This window comes from Scylla paramamosain, chromosome 42 (genome assembly GCF_035594125.1).
Source record: "Scylla paramamosain isolate STU-SP2022 chromosome 42, ASM3559412v1, whole genome shotgun sequence".
NCBI classification, from domain to species: domain Eukaryota; kingdom Metazoa; phylum Arthropoda; class Malacostraca; order Decapoda; family Portunidae; genus Scylla; species Scylla paramamosain.
In genome coordinates, this window is record NC_087192.1 from 5,007,501 (window position 1) to 5,030,000 (window position 22,500).

The window sequence follows — 22,500 nt, forward strand, 5'->3', positions numbered from 1 at the left end:
AGAACGACAGAAAGGAGAAGGGAAAACGTCAAGTCATGAAGGAAGGAACGAAAGTGACATGGAAAGAAAAGAAAATAAAGAGCGTTCTGGGAAAAGAGAAAATACTAATAAAAGAGGAAGGAAAATGCTTAGTCATGAAGAAGGATGATCTGATAATTATGAATGGAGGAGGAGAAGAAGGAGGAAGAAGAGGAAGAGAAGGATGGACGGAAGAAAGAATGGATAAGTCAAGCAGGATGGATAAGATATGGGAAGGGAAGAGGAAGAGAAGGAGTGGGAAACAGAAAAGTGGCAAGGACAGAGAGGAATAAGAGAAGGAGGAAGAAAAAGACAGAATAAGTAGAACAAGGAAGTAACATGGATGAGGAATAGGAGAGGAAGGGAAGAAGGAAGTGGGCAAAGAAAATATGAAAGGAGAGATTCGAAGGAGAGGATGAATGAAGAAAGACGGGATAAGTGGAACAAGTAAGGAGGATAAGAGGTAGAAGGGAGAAAGGGAGAGAAAGGAGGATGGGAGGGGAGAAAAAGGGGAGAAAGGATTGAGAGAGGAGCAAGAAAGGAGGAAACACAGATGCACAGAAGACTTAAAAGATAATAGAAGGATATGAAAGAACACAAAGGAACACAGACGAAGAACAAACACTAGTAGACATGTTAACCCTTACGAGGCTGTCTGTCATAACCTGCACTGTCTAAGCTAAAGTAAGATTCGTGGGGTTGTAAAAGGCGAAGGCTTCTCCCCACCTACCATTCTTCCTTTCTTTTTCCTCCTTTCCTTCCTTTGTCCTGTGATAAACTACACTGTCTAAGGTAAAACAAGAGTTGTAATGTATTGACAAGATAGCTGTAGTTGTCAGATGGTGTAAAATATTGTATGGTGTAAGATAGAACCAAGATCGATCTAAATTAGCTTTCAAAATTTATGGAGGATAGTTTGAGAATTGTGGGATTGATGTAAAGCAGATGCAAGATAGGTGAGAAATAATAGGAAGACTGGTGTTATAAATATGTAAGACTGATGAACGTAAGATGGCTGTACGTAAGATAACACTAAAAGAGATGAAAGATACATGCAAGTTCGCTGAAGAGTTAAAATATTCAAGTAAAATAGCTGTAAAATAGATGTAAAACAATTATGAGATAGTTATAAGATAGAAGATGAATTTAGAGTTGCTACAAGACTTGCAAGATAGTTTAGGCGAAGACTCCTGCTCACGTAGCCTCCCCCCCGCTTCTCGGTTCCCTCCCCCTCCCCCGCGTGGCTGGCAGGAAAGGAGGAAAATCCATGCCTAGTAGGGCGGGAGGGGAAAGGAGAGAAAAGGGAGAGAGAGAGGGAACGAAGGGAGAGAAGGAAGGAGAAGAGGGAAGGGGTGCGGGGGAGGAGGAGAGGCAGAGGAGGGGGACAAGTGTCGTTAGGAACAAAGTAATTACACATAAGCACGACCACGAGGCACAGAATGGTAACTCTGGGAACACGGGGACACGGGGACACTGGTAACACTGCACGCCGGCCGGAACATATGGTACGCTTACTGGCAACACTGTACACGTGAAATGGGGCATGGCATACTGGTAACATTGCCAAAAAGGGCAAGGAACATTGACAACACTACAGAGCAAGACATAGGACATTGGCAACGCTACAAAATGGGACAAGACAACAGAGGACATGGGGAATTGGTAACACTGCAAAAGAGAGCATGGAATACTGGTGACATTGCATGTGGACAAGGAATATTGGTAACACTGCAACTGAAAACATGAGGCACTAGTAACACTTCAATAATGGACATGGGGCATTGGCAACATTGAAAAAGAGGACATGTGTCATTGGCAACACTGCAAAAGGGGTCACAATATACTGGCAACACTGCAAAACAAGACATGGGACACTGGCAACACTGCTAATGGACATGGGACACTGACAACACTGCTAAAGAACATGGGATACTGGCAACACTGCAAACAAAAAGAAAAAAACAACGGAAACAACGATAACAAAGAAGACACAGTATTGGCAACACTGCAAAGAACACACAAAAAATGGACACGAACACTGGCAACACTGCAAAAAGAGGAACACAATATAACACAACACACACACACACACACACACACACACACACACACACACACAGAGAGAGAGAGAGAGAGAGAGAGACTGACAACACTGACAACACTGAAACACGAAAAAGAGAACGAGATCGCGGCAAAGAACAACATTGGCAACACTGAAACATGAGCACAGAACACTAGAACACAGACCCCACAGAACACACATTGGCAACACTGAAGCAGGGACACACAGGGGTTAGGTAGGGACCGAAACTGGCAATACTGCTGGAGTGACAAAGACCGGACCAGGAGACCAGAGACAAAGAACATGACGGTCTGGCAACACTGCGGGACTCGGAGGCACAGAAAACATATGGTAACTTAAGCCAGGAACATATAACACAGAGAACACCATACAAAGGACGTTAGGAGACAGAGAATCAGGTGCAGTAGAGGGGAGGATGAGGGAAAGTGTAGGAGGAAGAGGAAGAGGAGATGGAGAAGGAGAGGAGGAGCGCGCAGCAGGGTCAGGGGTTGGCACCACTGGCAGCAGAGGGGCAGAGAGGGCAGGAGGAGAGGTAACAGTGAGGTGTGGGGGAGTTAAAGGGGTGAGTGCCACCAGCGTCACGCACAAAATCGAACTGTACCTTTCCGTGGGGAGCAGGAACTCGTGGTGGTGGTGGTGGTGGTGGTGATGATAGTGGTGAGATAACATTAGTGGTGATGGTTATAGTGGTATTGATAGTGGTCGTTGTAGTGAAGAGAAGAGACTGGTGATGATGATGATGATGATGATGATGATGATGATGGTGAGAAGGATGGTAGTGGCAGTAGTGGTAGTAATAGTGGTGACTGTAGTGAAGAGACTGGTGATGCTGGTGGTATTAGTAGTAGTAGTAGTGGTGGTAATAGTGATGGTAAGGAGGATAACTTAGGTGGTGATAACAAAAGTGGTAGTAACTGTAGTGTTATAAGTTGTAGTGATAGTAAAACTGATGAATAGTGAAGAAAAAGGCAACAGCAACAGTTAACGGTGATGACGGTGATAGTGGTGATGAGCAGGATAACACAAGTGGTGATAAAGATCGTAAGAGTGTGACTGCAATGAAGGAAAGAAGCAACAGTCTGGGTGAAAATACTGATGATGCCGAGGAGAACCGAACGAAGGAAGGAAAGAAAGGGAAAGAAAGGGAAAGAAAGGAAAGGAAAGGGAAAGAAAGTAAGTGGTGCTGGGAAAGAATAATGACAACATTGCTTGTAACAGTAATAGAGGTTGTGGTGATGGAGGAAGCAATAACAAACAACAGGTATTGAGAGAGAGAGAGAGAGAGAGAGAGAGAGAGAGAGAGAGAGAGAGAGAGAGAGAGAGAGAGAGAGAGAGAGAGAGAGAGAGAGAGAGAGAGAGAGAGAGAAACGAAAACAGGTGGTAATCTGAACACAACAAAGGCAGGAACACACAAACATAATGAAAACATAAAGACAAAAGATAGGTAGAGAGAGAACCCAACGAACATAGAACAAAGACGAACATATCTACAAGTTCTATGTTAATATACGCAGCGCTGATGAAGAACAATGATGGAAATCTTGTAACAGTAAAGGGAGTGAGAGGAGAGGACGACAAAGACAGACAGACAGACTGACAGGCGGCCAACGGAGTGAAGGAAACAGGTAGTGAGAGCAGAGAGAGAGAGAGAGAGAGAGAGAGAGAGAGAGAGAGAGAGAGAGAGAGAGGAGCGAGGGAAGCTGGGACAACTGTTTTGACGAGGCGCGACGGGTCTCTGAAGTTTCTGAAAGATAGAGAGACAGCGGAAGTGAGGAAACCTGTTCTTGGCAAGGCTCTAGAAACTCGGGAGGAGGTGGAGAGAGAGAGAGAGAGAGAGAGAGAGAGAGAGAGAGAGAGAGAGAGAGAGAGAGAGAGAGAGAGAGAGAGAGAGAGAGAGAGAGAGAGAGAGACAGAGTAAAACATGGATTGGACGGTAAAGCGAGGAGGAAAGAGGAAAACAAATGAGGAAAGGGATGCGTAGAGAGAGAGAGAGAGAGAGAGACAGAGTAAAACATGGATTGGACGGTAAAGCGAGGAGGAAAGAGGAAAACAAATGAGGAAAGGGATGCGTAGAGAGAGAGAGAGAGAGAGAGAGAGAGAGAGAGAGAGAGAGAGACTAGATGAGGGGAAGGGATTAAAGAGAGAGGGTGGCGGGGGAACAGTAATGGGAGGAGGGAGTGAAGGGAAGAGAGAGAGAGAGAGAGAGAGAGAGAGAGAGAGAGAGAGAGAGAGAGAGAGAGAGAGAGAGAGAGAGAGAGAGAGAGAGAGAGAGAGAGAGAGAGAAGAGAAACAAGCATCAATGATCGAAGCATCCTTAACAGAGAGAGAGAGAGAGAGAGAGAGAGAGAGAGAGAGAGAGAGAGAGAGAGAGAGAGAGAGAGAGAGAGACAGGTGTCACTGTGTGGGGATGAGGACTTGGGTCATCCTGTCAATTACTACCCTCAACTCTCTCTCTCTCTCTCTCTCTCTCTCTCTCTCTCTCTCTCTCTCTCTCTCTCTCTCTTGCTGCCTCAAGGTGATAGATGCATCGATGGTGGAAACTGCTCACCGCCACTCGCCTCACCAACGCACGCCAGGCTTTCCTCTCCTGACGCAGTAATCCTGACGGGGAGAGTCTGTCAGCCACCACCCATCCACCCTTCCACCCTCCCTTCCTCCTGATCCACATTCCACACGCAACCGAGCCCCCCAAAAATGCTTAACCCGCGGGAAAGTATTCGAATGTCCCCAAACACTCCCGGAATCCATGTTGACGTTGATAAAGTGCTTGCGTTCTATGATCAGTTCGTGAGCGTGAGGCACTGGGAAGACGCAAGGAGTTCTGGTTCGTCTTGGTCTTTAGCCATTCATTGAAGGGGATAGAGGAGAAGACAGAGAGTGAGATGGAGGTTGGAATTACGTTAGAACTGTAAAGGATGGGAGTCACAGAACAAGATGCAAGGGACGGAAACAACTGGAGAAGACTCGTACATGACGCCAACTCTCCTGATTCTAAGGAAACCAAGAAAGGAGATTCTGAAACACTTCTGCCCACACTCAGCTCGGTTACTTTCAAAAGGTCTCTAGTCTAGTTGAAGCTACAGGGTTTTTTAAAGGCTTTTTCAGAGTTTTTATGGTTCTAGTGGCAGATTAGCAAGATTTCTAGATTAGCAGTAGGAGAAACATTCTTGAGAATCCGGCTAATTATCTCTGTGGCCTTTGACAATAGTCGTGGTGAGAAAGCAAAGCGCTTCATAACACGGCCCTTAGTATGAAATGACGTTAAGATTCCAAGATGCTGTTACACTATAGGGAAAACTGTCCTGCGGGTATTTTTTTTTTCCTTATTCAATCATGTGGTGGATTCCTTCCCCTTTACGATTCACAAACAGTCGGTAATGGATCGTGAAGAACGTTAAAGTTGATAGACGCGTTTATGTTGAGGCAAGAAGTCCCGGATTTTGTGTAGTTTCCCTTACTTTATCGTGTGATCAAATATATCTGCTTACAGTAATAAATAAGTCGGTGATAAATCGCAAGGGCATTTGACAGAAGTTACCGACGATAATACATAAGAACGGCCCCCTCCCTAAGGACTGATAAGGGCTACAACAAAAACAACTAACAACTACAGTAGCAACAACACCAACATCTACAAAAACAACAACAGGAAGAACAAGAAGAACAAGAACAAGAACCAAAAGAACATGAGGAACAAGAAGAAGAAAAACAGCACGAACAAGAACAAGAGCAAGAACAAGAACAAGAACAAAAAACAAAAACAAGAGAACGGGAAGAACAAGAAAAAACAATAACAACAACAACAACAACAACAACAACTTATCGTAAAATCACGTTTCCTTCAACTGATCCTTCATGAAGCAGCATTTTCCCTCGTTATCTTATCATGAGCTGCAATTTCCACGCACACACCCGATCAGTACGTGCCAATAGATCCCCAACAACAGATCGCACAAGTTCCCCTTCTTACCTCGCTTACTTACAATGTTACCGGCAAATTATCCTATGAACAATATGTTTCCTCGTTTATCATAGCATGCTCTGGAATATTTACCCACAATACCAACCAGAAAATACCATTACGTCATCCAGTTTTCCTGTTACTGGCAAATTATCGAGGTTAGCAATATCTTTCCTTGTTATTTCTTCCTGCGCATCAACATTTACCCACAATGCCATTCAGTATACATCAATAAATGGCCTAGGCTTCCTCTCTTACCTCGCTTACCTTAAAATGTTACTGGCAAATTATACTACGACTAATATTCCTTTCCTTGTTATTTCATTATATGCTGGAATACCTACAAACCCAACCGGAAACTACCATTAGATCGTCCAACATTCCTCTCCTACCATTCTTACGTTCTCACTACCTTCATTAATTAAACCTAGAGGTACAAAGACGAAGGGATGGACAGATGGACGGGGCTGAGATCGGCAAGTGAGCGACTGAGTGAGAAAGGATAGATAGACGGAAAGGAATACGATCAGCGAGTGAGAGCGAGAAAGGACAGACAGGCATAAGGTTGTGAGTGAGTGGATGAGTGAGTAAGGAAAGTAGGCAGACAGACGGGGCTGCGATCGGTGAGTGAGAATGAAGGATAGACAGACGGACGGTGTGAGTGAGTGAATGAGTGAGAAAGGAAAGCAGACAGACAGACGGGTTTTGCTATCGGTGAGTGAGTGAGGGAACGAGCGGGAAGGAAGGCTTGACAGACAGACGTACAGGGCTACTATCGCCGAGTGCGTGAGTGCGTGAGTGTCCGATACCTCACGTCTGGACCAGATTTCGCGAGTTCTGGGTAGATTGGATTGGCTGACTGGCAGACTGGGTAGGCACTGGGCCCGGTATAGCACGTGCGTTAACCACTCCTCCTCCACCACCTCTACCACCACCACCACCCGTACCACTAGTACCACCACCACCACCGATGTCGCGATCAATGAACCAGGGGTGAGAGAGGAGAGGGATAAGCAAGCAAGCTCCCGCGTTCCGTTCCGTACAGAGTTAACGCTTTACTGGAAATATTAATAACACTGTATAGGGGGAAGGCAAACTCAGACGAGGATGTATGGGTAAGTGTTGTATGCTGTGTATATACTCTCTCTCTCTCTCTCTCTCTCTCTCTCTCTCTCTCTCTCTCTCTCTCTCACTCTCTCTCTCTCTCTCTCTCTTTCACCGGAGCCGAGTCAGCATCGTTTTGCGAACCAAGATTATGGAAGCTTCCGACGCGGTGATCGAACTTTTGAAGCGCTGAGTGGCGAGACCGCGGAGAGAGAGAGAGAGAGAGGAGAGAGAGAGAGAGAGACGAGGAGAGAGAGAGAGAGAGAGAGATTCTAATCACGCAAGGGAAAGACGATGTTCATTAAATCTGAGTCGCCATTTTAGAGAGAGAGAGAGAGAGAGAGAGAGAGAGAGAGAGAGAGAGAGAGAGAGAGAGATCCTCCTCCATTGACAAGTGTCTCGGCTGGGAGGAGGAAGCGAATGAGGAGGAAGCGAATGAGGAGGAGGAGGAGGAGGAGGGAGGAGGAGGAGGAAGGCCTCAGCACTTTTCATTACCATAATCCTGCTGAGTCCGCCTTAGCTGCATTATTACAACCCTCCCTCCTTCCCTCCCTCCCTCCTTCTCTCCCTCTCTTCTTCCCTCCCTCCCTCCCTCCTACCTTCCCTCCTTCACCCTTTTCCCACCCTTCTTTTTCCTCCTTATACTTTCTCTCTTCTATCGTTCACTCCTCCATTACTTCAGTTTCTCCTTTTTTTATTTATCTCTCCTTCTCTCTCTCTCTCTCTCTCTCTCTCTCTCTCCTCTCTCTCTCTCATCTCTCTCTCTCTCTCTCTCTCTCTCTCTCTCTCTCTCTTCTCCGTTTCTTCTCTCTTATTTTTCCTTTCTTCTTTCCCTTCTTCCTTTTTTTTTAGTTCATTTATTTTCTCTTTTCTTCCTTTTCTCCCTCCTCCACTGGTCCACTTTCTCACGTTTTATTCCTCCTTCTCTCCCTTCTTCTTCTTTATTTCTTCCTTTAGTTTTTCTTTCATCCTTTCTCTCTCTTCTTCCCTAGTCAGCTTTTCTTTTCTATTTTTTTTCTATTTTTTTTCTCACTTTCATCACCCCAATTTTTCCTCCTTTTCCTCGTCCCTACTTTTTTTTCCTTACTTCAATTTCTGCTCCTTTCTCATTTCCCTATTTTTTCATCCTTTCCCTCCGTTCCCTCTCTCTCTCTCTCCCTCCTCTCCCTTCTTCCTTTTTCTCATCATTTCCTTCCTCCCTTCCTTTCCTCTCCCTTTATCAATTTCTCCTTCCTATCATATATACTTCAATTTCCTCCCCATTTTTTATTCTTTACACCTTCCCTCCTTCCATCCCCTTCATCCTTCTTCAGTTTCATCTTCCCTCTCTCCCTCTCTCTCTCTCTTTCCCTTTCAATTTCCTTCCCTGTATTTTCACTCCTTCATGCATCAGTACTCACTTTCTTCCGCCTTTCAGGTTCTCTTTCTCTTCAATCTGACAATGTGACACCGATTACTGAGGATTTCTTTGAGGTTGGGGTCACAGGAGAAGTGGGGATGTACACTAACGCATTGGGTATAGTCAGATTGAGTCAGGTATTATCAGTGATTTGGTCTATGATGTTGTGAAGTGTTTTGATTGCTAGAGGGCTGTGTGGAAGTGAGATAGTTAGGTAAACACACACACCACACACACACACACACACACACACACACACACACACACACACACACATACTAGCTTCTTATGTATATGCTCTCTAACTTATAATTTTACAAAGACTTCATAATGTTCCTTTCGTCTCTTCCTCCGCTTCTTTTCCTTCTCCTCCTCTTCCTTATCCTTCTTTTTCTTCCTTCGTGTTCTTTTGTGTTCTTCTTTTTCCATTTTTCTTTCTTTCTTTCTTTCTTTCTTTCTTCTCCCCTGATCCTCTTCTTTATCCTCTTTTACATGCATTTCCTCTTCCACAATTTCGTTACATCTTCCCTCATCTTTCTTCCCTCCCTCTATCTTTCTTTCACTTTCTTTCTCCTACTTTCACTTCTGCAGTTTCATCTTCTCTCTCTTCCCTATCCTCCCTTCTCCAATTATTTTTCCTTCTTTCCTCCTATTCTCTCTCGTCGGCCAGTTTCTTTCTCCTTTATTCATTCTTTCTTCCTTCAATTTCTCTCCCACTTTTTTTTTTTTGTTATGTTTCTTTCTTCCCTTTTCTTATTCCTTATTTCGTTTCTCTCCTTTAATGTTTTTTTCTTCTTTCTCCTTTTCTTTTTTGCCATTTTTTTTCTTTCTTTTCTCCGCTTCACAATCCTAATCTTCCTCTCCTTCTCTCCCTCCCTTCCTCTTCCTTTGTGTCTCTTTTTTCCTCCTTCCTTCGCTGGTTTCCTCCTCCTCCATACTTTCCTCCTTTCTTCTCCCTCCTTTACACATATTCGCATAATTTTGTCTTTCTTCCTTCCTTCCTTTCTTTTATTCATTCTTTTCTTTTTTGACCTTCCGCTTATGTGTTTTATTTTCCCTTCGTCTTTTTTCCCCACAATTCTCTCTTATTTCTGCTATTTGCATGTGTTTTCTCCTCAACTTTCTCTTTCCTTCTTTGTTTTTCTCCTCGTTTCGTCTCCTCTCTCTCTCTCTCTCCTCCTCTCTCTCTCTCTCTCTCTCTCTCTCTCTCTCTCTCTCTCTCTCTCTCTCTCTCTCTCTCTCTCCTCTCTCTCTCTCTCTCTCGGTCTATTCTCATCTCTTCCAGGTATATATGTTTTTCTTTTTTCGTTTTGGTTATTCTTTCATACGTAAATTTCCTATCCATTTCTCCCCTGTCACATCCTTCTTCTTTTCGTGTATTTGTAATTTCTGCAAGAGTTTCTTTTTATTCCTCTTCCTTTTCTATCTCTTTATTTTTCTTTCCAAGTGTTCGTTTAATCTTATTCCTTGGAGTTTCGTTTTCTTTCGTGGTTTTTTTTTTTCTTCTTATTTCATAATCTTTCATATTCAGTTTGCATTGTTTCCTTGCATTTCATTCGTTTTTTCTCTCTTATCTCCACTTCAACATTCTCATTTCCATTCATTTCTATGTATTTTGATCTTATTCCTTCCTTTCTCTGTTCATTCTCTCTCCTCCTCCTCCCTCCTCTTGCTCTCCATCTCTTTTCTCTTTCATAGCTTCCTCTCCCTCTCTCTCTCTCTCTCCTTGTTCTCTTTGTTTCACTTTTATATATTTCCCTATAGTCCTCCTACTCTTCCTCCTCCTCTTCCTTTCTCTTTCTCCTAACATCCAAACCTTCCTTTAGTCTCACACAGAGCCTTTCAATCCATATACACTCTCTCTTTCTCTTGTTCTCTCTTTCTCTCTCCCTTCGCTTTCCACTGCATTATAATCTCGACTGTGACTCACCTCAACACACCCCAACACCCGCGCCGGTAACACCTAGTTTCCCACTGTGCCATTTCTATCACATTCACACGTGTCTCCTTGCCGACTCGAAGCGCAAGAGGACGAGGAGGGTTAGGCCAAGGGAAGGTTTCGAGCTGGGATACACGTGGCCACAGGGGTACTCGTGGATTTTTCCAGGAGTGTGTTTCAAGGTTATGTGTAATGATATGTCGTGGAGTGATGTGCTGGCATTTTCGTTCCTGGAAGCTTCTTGTCTCGTGGGTGTGCTCCGTGTCATGAAGGTTTGGCAGTGTGTTGGAGGTGGTTCAGGAGTTAGGTGTGATGTTAATGTTTCTCTCTCTCTCTCTCTCTCTCTCTCTCTCTCTCTCTAGCTGTTTGTCATTTTTATTCGTGTTTTCTTTTACTTTTTTTCTCTTTTTCTTATTATTATTCTTATTTTCTTATTATTATCATTATTCTCCTTCTTCGTTCTTCTTCTTTTTCTTCCTCTTCTTCTTCTTCTTCTTCTTCCTCTTAACGCACGCGAAGGGGACTGGTCAAAGGCACAAAAATACTTAAGAAAAGGGAAAAAAAGGGAAAAAAGAAAAGGAAAAGAAAAAAATGCTCCTCAAAATTGCCGCTCCCAAACAAGAAAAATAATAATAAAAAAAAATAACCTCATTACTTTCAATGCCCTCACGAAATAACACAAGTCGTAGGAAAGGGAAGGGGAGGAAAACAGTTCAAGTCTTAGGAAACAAGGGAAAACAACCAGGCAAAGAGCTTCAGACCAGACATTTACCCTGGACTGTCTCTCTCTCTCTCTCTCTCTCTCTCTCTCTCTCTCTCTCTCTCTCTCTCTCTCTCTCTCTCTCTCTCTCTCTCTCTCTCTCTCTCTCTCTCTCTCTCTCTATTTCCACCACGATGACACGACGCAACGGAGAGCCATTCTTACAACCACACGAGAAATTCCACTGGGGTAAGAGAAACTGATACGTCGATAATAACATTTCTCGCGTACAATGCAATGTCTCCTCCGCCTCAGATGGCAGTGACATTGGGGGGAAATAATGATAAGTAAGTAATGCAAGAGCTTGGTGACAGAGAGCACTGTTCCCATTCTTTTGTATTACACTGACCATTTGTGCATTCTTGGATGGAAGTGAGAAATTCTGTCTGTTCTATTATATATCACCCGTCGCTTGTACAGTCTTAGGTGGAAGAGTACACAAATTCTGTCTCCTCCATTATATAACACCAATTGAATGTACAGTCTTCGGACAATTTTCTGAAACACTTCTGCGCCGCACCTCCACTTCTTTCAAAAGGCTCTAGGTGAAGTGACACATGTTTTTAAAAGTGTTTATACAGTTCTAGCGACAGATTAACAACATTTCTACATCATCAAAAGGAGAGCAACATTCTTGAGAACCCAGCTAATCATATCTGTGGCCTTTGAAAATTGTCGTGGTGAGAGAGGAAAACGTCTTTGAATACGAGCTTAAGTGAGAAGAGTAAAATTTCCTGTTAATTTATTGAGTTTTGCGTCTTCTTTCGTTTTTTTTTTTTTTTTCAATCTTTTGAACTCATTAAAATATTTCAGGTTTTATAAGGAAACTGTCAACAGATCAGAATATTTAAGATTAGCTCTTTAACAGCTCTTTTGCACACGGTTCCTTCATCACAAACCAGTCTGAGATATTTCTTTTTGTTCTAGTCACTTCTAAACACCACACAGCTTACACATTAGAAATTCCTTTCGTCTAAGTTACCTAATTTTGTTTCTTTCTTGAGGGAATTTGTAAACATTTTGTACAATGCCTTTAGTGGTGTGAATTGTCGCACATTGCAGTGAAAGAGTTAAAGAGGGAAAAAAAACTACACCTAATGGAAAATACTGTGAGGCGTAAACAAACTTAACCGTGAGTGTAAGAATAGATGGCGGAAACATTTTCTTTTAATATCTCCAATGTGTAATTACTTAGCCGTGAGTTTCCAGGCTTGGCTTTCTACAGCTGATCATAAGAGTCATCACCCCGTTATAAAAAAGGCCATCACACCCCACACACCATGAAAACCGCAGCGATGAGTAACAACAAATGGTAACAAAGGAATTCAGATTTTTTTTTTTAAGGAATCCGACCAAGGGCATATGAATGAGGGAGAAAAAAGAGGCGTTACTCAATATGGTACAAAAATAAATCAGTAAATATAAATAGAAAAAGAAAGAAATACAGCAACAGATAAAAAAAATGTTGGTCAATTAGTTTCTGATGTGTATTAATTAATATTCCTCTACTGAGACAGTTCACGTTGTAGGAAGGAGAGGAAAGTAAGGAAAGGTAAACACTCACCAGATTTTTGGGAGACTTTGAATGTAGTTGTTGTTGTTATTGCTGTTGTTGTTGTTGTTGTTGTTGTTGTTGTTGTTGTTGTTTTTGCTGTTTCCTTCTTTTTTTTCTTCTTTTTCTTCTTCTTCCTTCTCTTTTTCGCTCATGTCAGTACGAGTCTTCATCTCCAGCCATTCCCATCCATTGCACCTCACATCTTCTGTATCGATGACTCCACACAGAAACCCAAGCATTCCTCCACCGCCTTGCTCCCAATACCACGCCGCACAAGCAAAACTACGGATGAAAGGCGACGTGAGGGTTATTATTTTTGACCAACGCAACAGGAGGCAAGCGAAACCCCGTGGTGAGGAGCCTGCAGCGCGTCACCACCAGGAGGGCAGAGGCTGGTAGGTATAGTAAGGTTATTTGAAAGCACTGGCATGAAAGGGACCAAGGCACTGAGCTTCTTTCGGCAGCCCTTGTAAAGGATTCGCCACAGTGGATGAGCTCTCTACAACGTTATAGGTTTTCTGTCTTCCTTGTTCACACTCATTACGTTTCTTTCACTGCATTCATCTTTTCTTAGGTCGTTCTCTCTTTCTCCTGCTGGCTAGATCCATCTCCAGCATCCTCCTTCCCACGTACTCCTCGTCTCTCTTCTTCACATGCTCACAACTCCTCATCTTAGTCTCTCTTCTTTAATTTTATTCCCAAACTGATATGTGTGTTGTGTCTTCATTGTATTCGTTCCTGAGACTATACTACTGATACACAAGGTGAGGAATTACAAACCTGGCTCCTTAATACCACTACCTTTGTGTTGACGCTTCTCTTGTTACGTTGCTACGAATTTGAGTCAAACAATACTAGAAATATAAAGGTTGCTGCTTAGTTGTGTCAGTAAACCCCATTCCTCTTTCTTAAACGCTTCGTTCTCTTCGTTCTCTCATAAGGATAATCTTCAAAGGGCACAGAGATGATTAGTTGGATTCCAATGGATGTCTTTCTCATTTTTAGTGTAAGGGAGGTTCTATCCAAGGACAAAAATACTGAAAAAAAGAAGAAGAAAAAGCAAGTCCAAAATTGCATTGTTAACTGCCTTGAAACCTCCCTCTTGGTGGTGCAGAATCTTTGTTCAACTATCACAGAAGCCATGGAAACTCCAACAACTCCCAACTAGGGCCTGTTAGATATAATTGAGATAAGACGCCAAGACATTCGAGAATAAGGATCTTTGTCTTTCGTTTCTCTGATCATCTAATTTATTCCCTTCCCTTCACATCTTTCTTCAACTGTATTTTTTTAACAGTATGAAAAATTTCGATATCATATATATATATATAAAAAAAAAAAAAAAGTAGCAAAGAAGGAAACATTAGAAGATTCCAAAATTCGACAATAAAAAGAAACTCCTTTAAAGATCCTAATAAAAAAACGTGAAAAGGAAGAAAAAGTCTAAATACGTGAGAAAAATAACAAAACAAAAACAAAAATAAATAAATAATAAAAAAAACGAAGAAAATATAAAGTCATTAAGGAAACGTAATAGAAAACAATTAACAAAACGTGAAAAGGAACGCAACGTCTTGATATACATTACAAAAAAAAAAAAACACGACAAAAAAAAAATACATATAAGAACTTCAAAAAAAATAAAAATAAAAAACGAAGAAAATATAAAAGCAATAAAAAAAATAGTAAAAGGAAAAAGCATCCAGTATCTAACCATTCCCCACAGACAGCACAAGTTTGCCTCTCTCCCACCGCGACTCAGCATCCCGGCAGCTGTAAAAGTGAGCACGACCCAAGCGTCTGTGGCGGTCTGGCGGTGCTTGAGGCGATCGCGTCCATCTCTGCCCCGAGGCTCACAATAAAGGCGTGTTGCACCAGGAGCCTTGCAATGTCCCTGTCCAGACCTGTATACCTTAGAGTTTTCTGATATCTAAAAAAGTTCGCAATATTCATCCGTAAAGTAAATGAGGAATCAAAGAAGGGGGGGTTAAGGAGATGACCAGCATTATTTATCTATTTATGTGTGTAATTAGTCGGTCTCCTCGACACGTAAAAAAGGAAGAAGAATCAATGAATAAGTTAAATAAATGATTGCAAAAAAGCAGACATTTGTATCTACGTTCATTGTTAATTTATTGATGCTGTTAATCTCCTCAAGACACACACACACACACACACACACACACACACACACACACACACACACACACACAAAAGAAAAAGAAAAATAAATAGATCAGATAAGAACTAAAAAAAAAAAAAAAAAAAAAAAAAAAACAGAAATTTCTATCTAATTTACCCAAAGCCAACTAAATTTTGCCTGTAATTTAATCCTATATTTTAAACAGTATACTTTTTTGACCGGCCGTGTATCCTTATGACTCTCCCTGGTCCCTTTCCTGCACACACACACACATACACACACACACACACACACACACACACACGTAAATCGGGCTTTCCACTGGTGCTTCATGAATATTAAAAGCGAATCGAGAGGCAAACCCGAGTGGCGGTGAGTGAGCCGAGGAGCCGAGGAGCGGAGAGCCTCAAGGGACCGCCAGAGATCGCCAGCCGCCACGACAAAGGAAATTACACAAAACTCCCATTAACGGACATTTGACGCGCGCCTCGCCTAGTAATTTAAGAGGACTATTTCTCTCTCTCTCTCTCTCTCTCTCTCTCTCTCTCTCTCTCTCTCTCTCTCTCTCTCTCTCTCTCTCTCTCTCTCTCTCTTCTTTTTCTATTATCTATGAATGCGTAATTATTCTTGTATTGTCTGTTTTTGTTGTCTCTCTTATTCATTTATCTATTTATTACCGTTATTTGTTTATCTAATCTATTTTTTTTAGCAATATATGGAAGAAAACAACAACGAAAAAGACGAGGAACAAAAAAAAGCAATTTTCTTCCAACGAGTGAAATTTTACTCGATTTTTTGCAAGATAATTTGAGAAGGCTTTTTTTTTTTGTTACTCATGAATACGTAACTGCTATCATTCCTCTTCATTACGTCAAATATAAAAAAAAAAGTGGAGGAAGACAAGAACTGTAATTATTCTGGCCCACATATTTCTATCTTTTAATTTCTTTTTTTTTTCTTTTGCTACTTTTGAATGCATAACAGTTATATAAGTTTTTGTCATCATTACATCGAGTGGAAAAAAAATAGTGCGGAAGACAGAAGCTGTAGTCATTTCCTCCCACTGAGAAAGAATTTATACACAGACCGGTAGTTCAAGAAGTCTTTTTTTTTTTTTTTTCTATTCATGAATGCGTAACAATTTTAAAGTTTTACAAATACGTCACGCGATAAAAAATAACAAGAGGAAGTGCTTGACAACTTTTTTTGCTTTCTTAAATACGCCGAAGAGACACAAAAGAAAAAGAGTAAAATGAGAAAGAAGAAACTTTAGTATTTTCTCTCATTTTTATAAAGAATTTTGCATGCTGATTCATTAACATTTTCAGCTAATTGTTATGCTAAAACAATTCATTTTTTTCGTCAATACCACTCGAGGAAAACGAAGAAAATAGGAAGAAAAGAACAATATGAGTTTCTCTTTTTCCAACAAGAAATTTGATACTGCACTTCACTTACTAATTTAAGAGGTCTCTCTCTCTCTCTCTCTCTCTCCTCTCTCTCTCTCTCTCTCTCTCTCTCTCTCTCTCTCTCTCTCTCTCTCTCTCTTGGTATTAGTACCTCTTATAAGTCTCATTTCCTTTAGCACGTCGCTTGAAAAAAAAGGAAATGAAAACAAAATGAGGAAAGGAAAAGCTCTCTTCATTTTCACGGCATCAGTTTAAGAAGGAAATATTATTTTTTCACTGTTAGTAATTCTTTAAAAAAATCTCATTGCTTTTTCCACGTCGCTTGAAAAAGAAAAAAGAAAAGGAAACAAGGTGAAGCAGACAAAACTGTCCTCATATTCCATGACCTCAGTTTAAAAAGACAAATTTTTCTCATTAGTAATTCTTAAAAAAAAAATCTCGTTCCTTTTGACGCGTCACAAGGAAAAAATGGAAAAGGAAAACAAGATGACGAAGACAAAAAGCCATCCTCATTTTCCATGACATCAATTTAATTAACAAGACATCTTTTTTTTTTTTAGCAATTAATAATTCTTTAAAAATCTCGTTCCTTTTAACACACCACTTAAAAAAAAAGGGAAAAAGAAAACAAAATGAGGAAGGACAAAACCTTTTTTCCTTTTTTCGCTATTAGTAATTCTTTAAAAAACCTCATTCCTTTTATCACGCCACTTGAAATAAGGAAAAAAGAGAGAAAGAAAAAATGAGGAAGACAAAAACTCTCCTCATTTTCCCCGGCCTCGGTGGGTGGCGGCAAAACAGGAAAATGTTCTTAGTGGAGGGGTGGAAAAAAGGAGGAAATCGGGTGGAAGAGAGTAATAAAAAGCTGTGCCTGACCGCCTCCGCCTCTCTCAGCGCCGCCAGGTAAAATACGAGCACACCTGCAAGTGTCTCCTGTGAGCGGGGACAGGTGCGATTTGGGAGGCTGTTCATTTACCTGCGTGGTGGTGGAGGTGTCGGTGGTGGTGGTGGTGTGTTGTAGTGGTGCTGTGTTGTAGGGGCTGTTGGTGTGTTGGTGTGGTGATGTGCTGTGTTGAACCGCTGTGGTGTTGTTAATCTATAATTTTGTTTATTTATTTATTTCATGTTCAACGGAAGAAGACGCAAGGGCACAAAGCAATTCAGGAAAAATAAGAAGCCAGCTAATTGTCTCTCCCATCAAAGAAAAAAAAGAAAGGGTATCAAAGAAGAGCCAATTGAGGTCTAGAGGTGCCTTGAATCTCCTCTCCAAACGGGGTCAAGTCGTAGGAAGGGAGAAAATACGGATGCAGGATGTTGTTGGTCGTAAGAGAGAATACATGAACGTAAGACGATAAGAGGACTGCAGAAGACTGGCTAACCTACACAAGGCGGGCTCCTGATGTGTGTATGTGTGTGTGTGTGTGTGTGTGTGTGTGTGTGTGTGTGTGTGTGTGTGTGTTAAATACTAGTAATGTTACTGGTTTGTATTGTGCAACTGAGATGTTCTTTATGTTGCTTTTGTGTGTGCGTTGTAGTGATGATGTTCTTATTCCTGTTACGCTGTGGTGATGCTGTTCGTGACACTGTACTGAAGTGGTGTTGGTGGTGCTGCCTGTTGAGATGTAGTGCTGCTGTTCCTGATGCTGTGTTGGTGATGGTGGTGATGCTACTGGTCGTGAGTGTGTGGTGTAGTGGTGGTGGTGATGTAACGTCGATTTTATTCCCAGGTTGCAAACACCGCTGCTATAATTCCGCTCTGGTGTTTCTTTCTTTAAACTCTCGCGCTGTGCTGCTGTTATTGATCCGCCTGTGATGCTGTTATCATTCCGCTGTACGTAATCCTGGTTTCATTCTTATATCCTGTTGCTGTTGCTGTCCTGTTCTTTTTTTTCTTCCTCTGTGCTGTTCCTGTTAGCGATCGTGACGTTATTCTGCTGTTATCCTGTCACCATCTCTGTGTCGTGGTGCTGCGGTTCTGTTTTTCTTTTGTTTTTTTTCTTTCTTTTTTTTTACTCTGGTAGTGTGCTGGTGTTTTAGTTTTTGCTGTAATCCTGCTCTCTTTTTTAAAGTGGTAATGCTTCTCTTTTAGTTTTCTTTTTAAGTCTAGTGCTGTGCTGTTGCTGCTGCTGCTGGTATCGATCGTGCTGTTCTCATTTTTACACGGCGATGGTTAAGCCTTTGTTATTACTTTTTTTCTTTCTTTTTTTTTTCTTTTCTTCACTTTATTTCATCCTCTGGTGCCGTGTCACTGTTATCATTTTGCAGTAAAGCTGTCCTCATTTTTCACATGCGACGCTACACAGTGTTCTGCTACTCGTTATCACTCTCGGGTTGTGATGCTCTTGTAATTCTGTATTATTTTCTAACGCTGTTCCCCTTTTTTTTATGTGGCAGTCCCGATGTTCTCCCGTTCTTTATCACTCCACGATTGCATTGGTATTATCATTCCGTACCGCTGTCCTCTCTTTTAACGTGGCAATTCTGATGTTCTGCCGTTCTTTATCACTCCAGGATTATGTTACTGTTAAATTTTTGTAACGCTGTCCTCATTTCTACATGGAAATCCTGCTGTCATGACGTAATCACTCCGGGATTGCGTTGCTGTTATTTTGTATCGCTGTACTTTCTTTTTAATGTGGCAATTCTGTTGTTTTGCTGCTGTTAATTAATGAAGGATTGCGTTGCTGTATCATTTTGCATCGCTGTCTTCCTTTCTTTTCTTTCCTTTTTTTTCTTTTCTTTTCTTTTCTTTCTTTCTTTCTTTCTTTTTTTTTCTTTTCTGGCGATGCTCTTTTAGTCGTTCTCATTTTAACCCCGGCGGTGAGAAGGTGCTGTGGTGTTATCGACCGTGTGTAGGCGGCTCCCAGAAGCCCTTAGGTACGCCAGGTGACTCAGACACCACCTAGAAGCGAAATTAAGCCGCAGGGGTCTGAACTGGATCAATCATGGCCCAAAGCAGCGAAAAGTTCAATGGCCTGATCATTCTTCACAGGGATGCTCCTCTCCTCTCCCTCTCTCCCCTCTCTCTCCCTCTCTCCCTGTCGTGCAATATTGACACTGACCTTTCCGATGACGTAGGTACGAAAGGGTGAGGGGAAGGAGGGAGAGAGAGTGAGAGGGGGATAAGGGAGAGGTGGTGAGGGGAAGAGGACGGGAGGGTTACTCGGTAAAGGTCACCTAAGCTAGACTGCACTTCACTCACTTCATTATTTACCTGGCAGGGATAACTTGGGTATGCGAGAGTTAGGTCAGGTTCTCCTTATTAGAAAGGGTCGCGAAAGTTAGCACGGACTGGGAGGTGGGCAGGTGAACGGGATCCCTGGCGGTTGGCGTCGCGGTGGTAAGGTAAGGCAAGAGCGAGGGAGGGACTGGCTTGCTGAGGTAGCCTGTCGCCTTGAACGTTTGAATTATTATCGCTTTCTGCACTGCACGAACTGGAGGAAGCTGCGGCGGTTTGTGGAAAGACGGGGGGCGGAGAGAGAGAGAGAGAGAGAGAGAGAGAGAGAAGAGAGAGAGAGAGAGAGAGAGAGAGAGAGAGAGGAGAGAGAGAGAGAGAGAGAGAGAGAGAGAGATTATAGCCCTTAACACCCCTATAACATTCAGTTAACAAACACTAATCTTTCATCGCACAAACTAAAAAGAGTGAGATCAAAACGCCCTACAGGCAATCTTCTCTGTACTTTTTCCACAAAAAATCTTATTCTTCATTCACTTTACCACAGAACTCGCCAGCCAACCCTACACAGAACAATGGGAGAATAACCCACGTGTATTTCCTCAAGAATAAAATACTACGTGTGTCTGTGAGGCAAAGAAATCACCGTTCACAATGAATAATGCAGCTTCACTTTCCTCCCTTGAATAAAATATGAAGAAGCAGATTGACTTCACTGCAACTGTCAATTTTGTTCTTTACTTATTTTTAGAAAGCAATTCTGAGAAGACAATGCACGGAGACCAGATTAAAAACGAAAGAGAAAACAACCATTTTGCGGAAAGCATTTTATTATTTTTTTCTAGTATTGAAAGAATGTACGAATTTGGACGGTAACTCAAGCAATTTCCATTCTGTTTCGCTCCACAGAAGAGACACAACTGAATGAGAAACAGACGCAGGGCGATACGGATGAACGCAGCCAAGCATTACTTTGCCGAGACGAGAGAGAGAGAGAGAGAGAGAGAGAGAGAGAGAGAGAGAGAGAGAGAGAGAGAGAGAGAGAGAGAGAGAGAGAGAGAGAGAGAGAGAGAGAATGACACAAACTACTCCACTAGAATGGCACGTTAGTACAAAATAACATTATGAACCTGATCAACACTACTCTGGACAGTCAACTTGTAGACCCAGACACTCACCAGGTACAGCGTCACCGTCACACCGTCACAAACATACCAGTCACACATGAAATTCACTACCTCAGCTGTGTACGTTTAGATTGATAGAAAGATACGAGTAGATAGATAGATAGATAAATAGATAGAGAGAGAGAGATAGATAGATAGATTGACTGATTGATTGAACGAGTGAGTGATATAACGGTTAAGTAACTGAGGTTATATTACAATGAACTAAATGTTAAAGAGAAAATAAAACATGACATTTTAATCATAATCAGTGTAACAATCTCTCTCTCTCTCTCACTCTCTCTCTCTCTCTCTCTCTCTCTCCTCTCCTCTCTCTCTCTCTCTCTCTCTCTCTCTCTCTCTCTCTCTCTCTCTCTCTCTCTCTCTCTCTCTCTCTCTTCATTATCTCATTGATGAGGATATGGACACCCCCTGCCAAACTTGCCCAGTATACATGCGTGGTGCGAGGCTCGGAACACCTGATGCCTTGCCGCCGCCGCAGCCGCCACCACCACCACCACCACTGCTGCAGCCTCCGTCACCCTCCCCTCCCTCGGATGACTGAACACACACACACACACACACACACATACACACACAGACACCCACATGGTAGCGTTTCATCACCTGAGCATTTATTTCCATCTTTATTTAAGCGTTCGTGTTCATAGTAGTTAGTATATGCAAGGTTAATTATGCCTGCTTGTATACACACACACACACACACACACACACACACACACACACACACACACACACATAATACGGATATCTTATTACTTTCCCATTAGTGTTAATATTATTAGGCTTCATATTACGTCTCCTCCTCCTCCTCCTCCTCCTCCTCCTCCTCCTCCTCCTCCTCCTCCTCCTCCTCCTCCTCTCTCTCTCTGTCTCCTGTCTCTCTTCCCTGTAGCTAGGACCTTTTGGTCCTTGCAAGGACCAAAAGGTCTGTTGCTGTTTGGCTTTCCTTTGTATTCCTTTGTATTCCTCCTCCTCCTCGTATTATTATCGCTATTACTACTTCCACCACCACCACCACTGCCAATACTACCACTAGAACTATTACAACCTTTTTAAACACCAAATTAAAGCTTCTATCATTATTATCATTTCTATTTCCTTCACCACCATCACCACCATCACCACCATCACCATCAGGCAATCCATCATCATCATTCACCTACAAATTTCACTATTTTCAATTACTTACCTCAATTTAAAGGGTCAATATACCACATATGCAATTTTTGGAAGCATTTATTTTTATTTTTTTTTTTTGGGGGGGGAGTTAGTTTTGGGATTTTAATATTTTCAGGGTTTTTTTATTTTTAGGTTCTCAGGGATAAATGTTGGTGATTTTTGGGGTTTAAGTTAAATTTTAGGATTTTTTTTTTTAGTTCTCATTTGAAGATTTTGGTGATTTGGCGGGTTTTTTTAAGATAAATTTTGGGTTTTTAAGGCTTCCAGGGATAAATTTTGAAGAATTCAGGGATATTAGGGTAACTTTTTTTTTTTAGGAGGGAATTATCATGTAGCTTTGCAGGTTTTTAAGGATAATTTTAGGTATTTTGAGGTGTTTTAAGACAAGTTTTCAAGGTCAGACAGCGTACCAGGAATCAACACGGTTTCTCTACTGCTCTTCTTTCTTTGTGTTCCCTTGTGTACCTGCGGCGCCAGGAGGAGGAAGAGGAGGAGGAGAGGAGGAGGAGGTTCCCTACTTCCCTGGGGACGTGACGGAGGTTCATCGGCACATGTCCTTTAAGAGGTGCTCTCAGGGACGGGGGG

The 22,500-nt window shown here is 42.0% G+C and overlaps 1 long non-coding RNA gene across 1 annotated transcript in view; it reads right to left on the bottom strand.

The window, feature by feature from the left end:
* LOC135093189 (uncharacterized) overlaps window positions 1-22,500 on the bottom strand; it is a 150,413-nt gene that overhangs the window by 65,884 nt on the left and 62,029 nt on the right. The window contains exon 5 of the long non-coding RNA XR_010263255.1: window positions 12,829-13,101. This is a non-coding gene — a long non-coding RNA (uncharacterized LOC135093189). The remainder of the gene's footprint in view (window positions 1-12,828; window positions 13,102-22,500) is intronic.